This window comes from Anoplolepis gracilipes, chromosome 11 (genome assembly GCF_047496725.1).
Source record: "Anoplolepis gracilipes chromosome 11, ASM4749672v1, whole genome shotgun sequence".
NCBI lineage: Eukaryota > Metazoa > Arthropoda > Insecta > Hymenoptera > Formicidae > Anoplolepis > Anoplolepis gracilipes.
In genome coordinates, this window is record NC_132980.1 from 5,795,073 (window position 1) to 5,802,435 (window position 7,363).

Below are 7,363 nucleotides of genomic sequence, written 5' to 3' on the forward strand. Positions count from 1 at the left end.
TACAAAATATTCTTGAATTTTTTTTCGTCCTTTTTTTTCCTCTCTCTTAGTTTATATGACATATGGTATTGATATATTGTGAGGCACACGCATCACTTATTTATGTATGTTACATTGTACGCGCGCTTAGTCACGTATGTCGCGAGTTTTTCATCAGGTTTATAACTTGATATTTCAGTAGCAAAAATTCCCATGCAATTTGAAGCTGTTTAGCAAACATGAAAATCCCTCGAATAGTTACGCGTGAATCCGTCACATCTTATACGAAGAAACGCTTAATAAAAGATGTGAAACATCGTTTCGGCACTCGCAAAGAAGGAGGAGATGGCCTGTTTATAAAGGGTGAATGTAGGCGTACTATGTTAAAATCAGAAATGTCGATATCCTCATATCTATAAATCACGTACAATTCACGTTGGCGTGACCCATTTAAGAATAATAAATTTACCGTAGTGTTATTTTTAATCGTAATCATGTATTAAACAACAAAATGGAATAATCGATTAATAAGAATAAATATATTACGTGCCGGTTTTAATCTATGTTATAACTCGTGTTATAAAATGTAACGTAATGAATTCGTTGTGATAAGAACGATAGAAATTATTCTCAATTGTTCATTCCTTATCTTAAGAGTTAGATTAGTCTAATCAATAGATAAAAATAGATCGCTTAATCAATAGAGATTAGCATTCAACATAACATGTTTGGTATCGGTAAAAAATCAATCGGAAATCAGGAAGGAATTTCTGTCTCGATGATAAAAAAAAAGTTTCGTCGAAGATATTTGCGACAAATTAACTGTCATGTGTGACCAAAATCGATCACATGTATATACATGTATATAGTTTGAATCCGGTTAATTTAATTTCATTAATAAAAAAGAGAGACTTTATCTTCTGCGACGATTTTAGACGTTCATTATTTCGCACAGTGATGTCTTATTTATTTCCGTATCGTATTTTAAGAATAAAAGCAGAATTCTGGGGCCAAAAAAATATAATAAATACTATGTGTTTTACAACGAATACGAGGAAACAATACAATCGATGCAACAGGTGCTAAAGACATCGATGCAAGGTATTTACTCGCGTGTTTACACGAATTACTGTCACTTTTTTGTACGGTATCTCTGCTACAAAAAAGAAAAATTATTCGTCACGTCATACGATCCATACTTTATCTCTAATTAATAAAAGAGGCATAATGCACGTATATATTCGCATATATTTCTTTCGCGTCACGTCGTTGACAAGCGACTAACTGAATTTGACTCGCTGTCACAAAATATTAATAACTCAATTAAATCGAGGAATCTCTCTCAATTATGTATTATATCTGTAATGTAAAAATTAACAATTATGTAATAAAATGTATAATGTAACAAGAAGATGTAATGTAAAAATTAACAGCTATGTAATAATTATTATTATACTATTATTATTTATTATTATTATTATCATTATTTTTATTAATATTATAATTACTATATTTAATGCTATAATTAATTATTATTATTATTATTATATTAACTTAACTATTACAGTAACCTTAACGCGCAGATATTATATATATTATACATATATATATATATATATATTAACATTTATTATATATATATTTATTTATATATAATAAATATTCACGTCGATGTATTGTACATACATACATTAGGAGGAAGACTCACTCGCATGCGAGTGATAAGTGAGCACAGCATGTAGAGATAATTAAGACAAATATAAACAAGAACGTGTCGAAGACGTGTCTGATTCGAATTATCATAATTACGATAAGAAATTTGCAACGCTTGCGCGATTGTTTGTTAGTCTCTCGCATATTATAGTAATTTTCTGTCTATGTGTATGTTATTTGTTTACTATTAAGAACTAGAAGCTGCAGAGATTTATTGTATACAATTGGAGAAGAAATGTATTATTTAATTTAAAAGATCGATATCCGGCTTAGCAAGGTGTCTCTCTCTCCTAAAAGATTCCGTCTGCGTCTCGTAAAGGGAATGGCATTGTGACATTTGTTAATGAAATACTTAAGTCAGGACTAACATATTAATGCAGTTACCGTACAGATTTAGTATGTTTCAATGCCGAGAATCTGTAATAATAGAATAATCATCCGCTCCGGGAAAAAAAAGATCCATTCATAATTAAATATAAATACATGCGTACATATGATTACATATAAATCTATACATATATTTAACATATGTATATGCATATATTTTAATTTTTTTTCTCTTGTATTAATCTCTATTCATGTGTAAAAAAAAAAAATATAAGACGAATGCTTAGAAGAATTATTTCCGTATTTTTTATTAGCAAAATTAAAATTTGAAAAATTGCATGGATATATCTTTTTCTCCCGAAAATGTAATTCTTGGATTGTCTGAAGAAGAAGTGTGCACAATTTACAGCTAGATAAATAACCGGAGGAGCCGCAGCTACTATATCGTGTATTTTCGAAAACGCCGATACATAAAATTAGATACACGCGTAAGATCTGTTGGTCGCGTATGACGCGATACTTTTTAGTCCAACAGTATTCAACGAGACTTCCTATTACGTCATGGTACTCTCCGTCTGTCTCTTCTTCAGATTTTCCCTACTCAGAAGCACCTAGACGATTCTATCGTTCTCGCAAAAACTCTCCTCGATCCAGTTCGCGACGGATTTCATTATAGAATCGCGAGAGCCAGTCGGTCAGTTATTAGTCCATTAATCATGTTCTTTAATAAAATGAAAAAGGATCATGAAAATCGGAAAGATCCTTTTTTGATAAAAATAAAGATAAAAATTATTTTCCTACACGAAAGAATCAATTATATCTTACAAGAGAGAATGTTATTATTGTTAGATCGGCGATCTAAGATTTAAAATCTGGGATTTCCAAAAGACATTTACACAATTTATGTCAATTTGTCTCATCAGAGCGTCAAATGACAAATTACATATGCAAGCATATAATTTTATCTTCTCACGCAATGATCTACATTCAGCGTTCTTTCGATGCCAAAACACCCAAATAGATAAGTGTTCTTCCGAACATAATGATTTAAATTGATATAATAATAGAAAAGGGAACATAATTACGTATTTATAATTAAATGTGCCAATCGTCATATTTTTTTCATCTGTCACACTAGTATCAAGTCACGGTACAAGAACTTGTGGAATTCAGCACGATGATAAGGAATTAATAAATGTATCGATTATATCTGCGATAAGCGATATTATACACAATATCTTATTCAGATGCTTCGCGGAACACTTGAATGTGTAACTGCAAAAAAAAAAAAAAAAAAAAAGGACAATCAAAAAAAGTTTTCCTTTATTTATATATTCTCGAAATGTGACGTACAGGAAGTTATAAAAAGAATTTACAATGTATGAACATACATATATCTACATATTACAACGCACGCACGTTCATCGAATATTCGGACACGTGTAAAAAAAGAAAAAAGAAAAGAAGAGGAAGAAAAAAAGGCGATATTACTTTTGTCCTCTTTTCCAGCCTTGTCACGTATGTAGTTTTTCCAAACCGGCTCGCTCTTTCGATTAAGTAACTTTCGGGAACTTTCCGGTTCTCCTTATAGCTCGGCAATGACGTTCGTCAGAGAAGAAATAGCCGCAGTCATTGTATTAATAGTTCCCGGTACGCATATTCGGAACAATGTCGTGACGAGGCCGGAATTCATTTAACGCCGTTTCTCGTGAAAGTAACTTACGCGTAAAACACTCGCCAGCGACCACGAGTGTCTTCGAGACACTAGAAGGAAAGGGAGATGACAGATCGTCAGGTGATCAGAGAAAAAGAGATGTCAGCTGTTCGGTTTTTCTTTTCTTTAAAAGTGTTACAGGTGCGTCGTGTTTTATTTTCGGATACACTTTATTTTCGGTATCTTTGTATCAGCTTTTAATTGACGCTCATGTGACGCTTATATCACTCTTACTTGCACAAATATGTATATGTATGTTGCCTCAGGCATTTCAACGATTCGCGCGAGAGAGTCACTTACCACCGTCGCATGGGAAGGGGAAAAGAAGAGAAAGGAGTTAGTCATAAGCATAAATGAGAGCGAAAGCAGTGACGGAAGAGACATCCGGTAAATGCTTAAGGAGGAGCAACTGGTCGGGTCAGCTACGTCAAAAGTTAAATAAATCTAATGTTTCGAGAGTCATCAATTTGACATTGGCGTAAAACATACTTTTTTATTTTCATCAATTTTTGTAAACAGGCGCTATAAAATTATTTCGTCGTATTGAAGTCACTATAAAAAACGAAGTTAATTTGATGTAATATTTACGAGTTTGATGTTAAATTATATATTTATACAGGACAATTTTTTTGCTATAACTCAAAAATTAATTATTAATTTTAAAAGACTAAAATGCTTTGCAAATTCATCAATATTGAAATGTATTAGATTTATTAACTATTGACGTAACTGATCCGGCTTGTTCCTGTTTAAGCTTGTGCGGATGCAAGCAATCACGCGGATGACTAAGAAAATGACGTAATAAATTTATAGAAATTGAAATGGCATGTAATAAGAAGAGATTCGCGTACTTATTGTCAGAGACGAAAGAAATCTGTGCATTAGACTTTTTATATAAAAAAATCATCAAAACGTCTGTTACAGCAACAAAAATTTCATTTAGTGATTTTTTTTTATCAATAGAAAAAAATTTAACGTAGCGAGATTTAATCCTAAAACACAAGAATAATGCAAGGGGAAAGGTAATCAACCACGTAAAACGTGATATGAATTGAAATCACCGTAAGAATAGCAACGTAAGGTCGACACGTCTCCTTGAATGTCCTCGCCTCGGACCAAGAAAATTGTCCTTATTATCATGGTTAATGTTGTCATTGAATAATATGTATCTATGTACGTAATAGAAGTGTTACACGCTTCTAGTATAATGTTTTCAGTTGAATAATATTTAATCGCTTTACATAATACACATTATATAAAATATAACAAGTTTAAAATATATGATTGATGTAAATAAGATATCATTTTGATAGACTACTCAGCATATAATATTTATAAAATATATACGAAATATTTAGAATAATTATTTGAAGATTTTATAAGTATTTATCAAAATATTTCATAAATATCTTTGTAATCTTAAATTGAACAGGTCACATAAATTTTTTTTTCTAAATATTTCAAAAATATATATAAAATATTATTGCAAATATTTATTTCCTTATCATAAATATTATATAATCTATAATTTTGTTTTCTTATTGTATATAAAATATGTATGAAATATAATATTTATATTTATAATATTTTACGCATAAAAAATAAATAGTAAAACTATTGCTACAAAAATTAATTGTTTTTTTACTTACCATAAATATTATATAATCTATATGATTTTTTTCTTATTGTATATAAAATGTGAATAAAATATTTATATAATATTTTGCACATAAAAAATAAATAGTAAAACTATTTATAAATATTTATCATAAATGTTATATGCTGTCTGAGTATTGTATGTATATGTATGTGTGTGAAAGCGCATACGTTTAACATATATCTCATAATAATTTTTTTTAAATCATAATAAAAAATTTCTATGGTCGTTTTTTTCAAGAAAATATGAAGGAATCCTAGAAAAAATTTAAAATTTCTCTAAAAACAGGCGTGTTCATATATATCAAATATATATGTATATGTGTGTGTGTGTGTGTGTGTGTGTGTGTGTGTGTGTATGTGTGTGTGTGTGTGTGTGTGTGTGTGTGTGTGTGTGGAGGTATACAATGATCATGATAATACAAAGTACAGAGAAAGGATTGAATTTTATTTCTTCTGAAAAAGTTGGAGAGAGAACGAAATAACTAGTACTCCTTTATTTCCGACATTCCAGGCTTCCATCGGAGAAATCTTTTACGGTGGAAGAAAAATGAAAAATACTGGAGATTTCTTCGCAAGATAACGCTTGCACGCGTCGCAATATACGCGCGATTCGTATTTATCGGGACATTAAACACATATGCATACATATTGTATACGCGTATGAGTCATTTCTGGGTTTTCGCTTCAATATCGATTTCCTGATAGAGTCGTGCATCGTTATCGCGCATTATTGTTACGAGTAGCAACACCAGATACGTTCGGCTTTTCAATTTATTGTAACAATATGGCGCGAGAATTTTGAGCTCTTGACAGTTGTACGCCGCGATATCTTCACTTTGTTCTCGATAAATTTCGTCATAATAAATAACACGTGTCCCTTGCAAAGTCGATATTTCTATGCGAGAACCGATATACAGACACCCGTGAATTACGGTCAAAATTAATTTTTTTTAAATAAATTTTTATTTACTTTTTATTTTTAAAAAAACTTATTTTAATTTATTCTAAAAAAATTATTGTCCACTCTTAAATGTCATATTTATAAGTGGAGATGTTACTAAAAAGTTACTCTCTTATTTATTCATACTTTTCTAAGCTTAAAAATACCTGAAATGTTCGCGGATATTACTGCGAGTATTATTTAAGTAATCAAATATGCCTGGTGTTCCGCAAGTGAATGTATGTATCCGGATATATCGAGCTAATTTCTGGAAATTTTATTCCACTCGTTTTCGATTTATTTTAGCGAAGATTCACCATATTTTCGCATTACATTTCCCGATATAACGCTCCGACTTGTGACGTACGTTTCTTCGTACGATTCCGAATCAACGAATATAGGGTGCGTCTCTGGCAGAGATTTCCCCGAATTTCTTTCGAAGAATTTCAAAATATCAATAATTTCCAGAATTGTTAACATTGTCAGATACAAAGTGAGAAGATGAGAGCTGTATAAAATACAGCTCTAACACGTCAGAAACCAAACTGGGATCACGAAATATCCCAATAACTTAGTTTTTTGGAAACAAGTTCGCTCAAGAATGGAATAAATAGTTACATAATAATAGGATAAGCATTAAAAAAAAGAGTATAATAATAATGAATATAGTCAACGAGGAAAATAAAATTAAAATATGTATTAGAATTAATATTATTTATATTTATATTAAAAATAATATATGTATGTGTTTAGTAGTTTGACAAATATAAAGATTACGCGAAATAATCTTACTGGATACAATTATAAGGAAGCGAGAATTAATAAATGTCTTTCCGACATAAGAGAAAATGTTACATTGTTAATTGATCTCGGCTGCAGGGAGGGTTTATCGATAGGCACGCGACTCGGAGTGACTAATGACAAATCCTATAATAATATACGTTATATCTTCGGCAGCTGGTATCTCGCTCGAAGTCGCGAACCCAGGAAGGTATTTCGCAATTGGACGGGCGTTATACGAGATAAGGCGC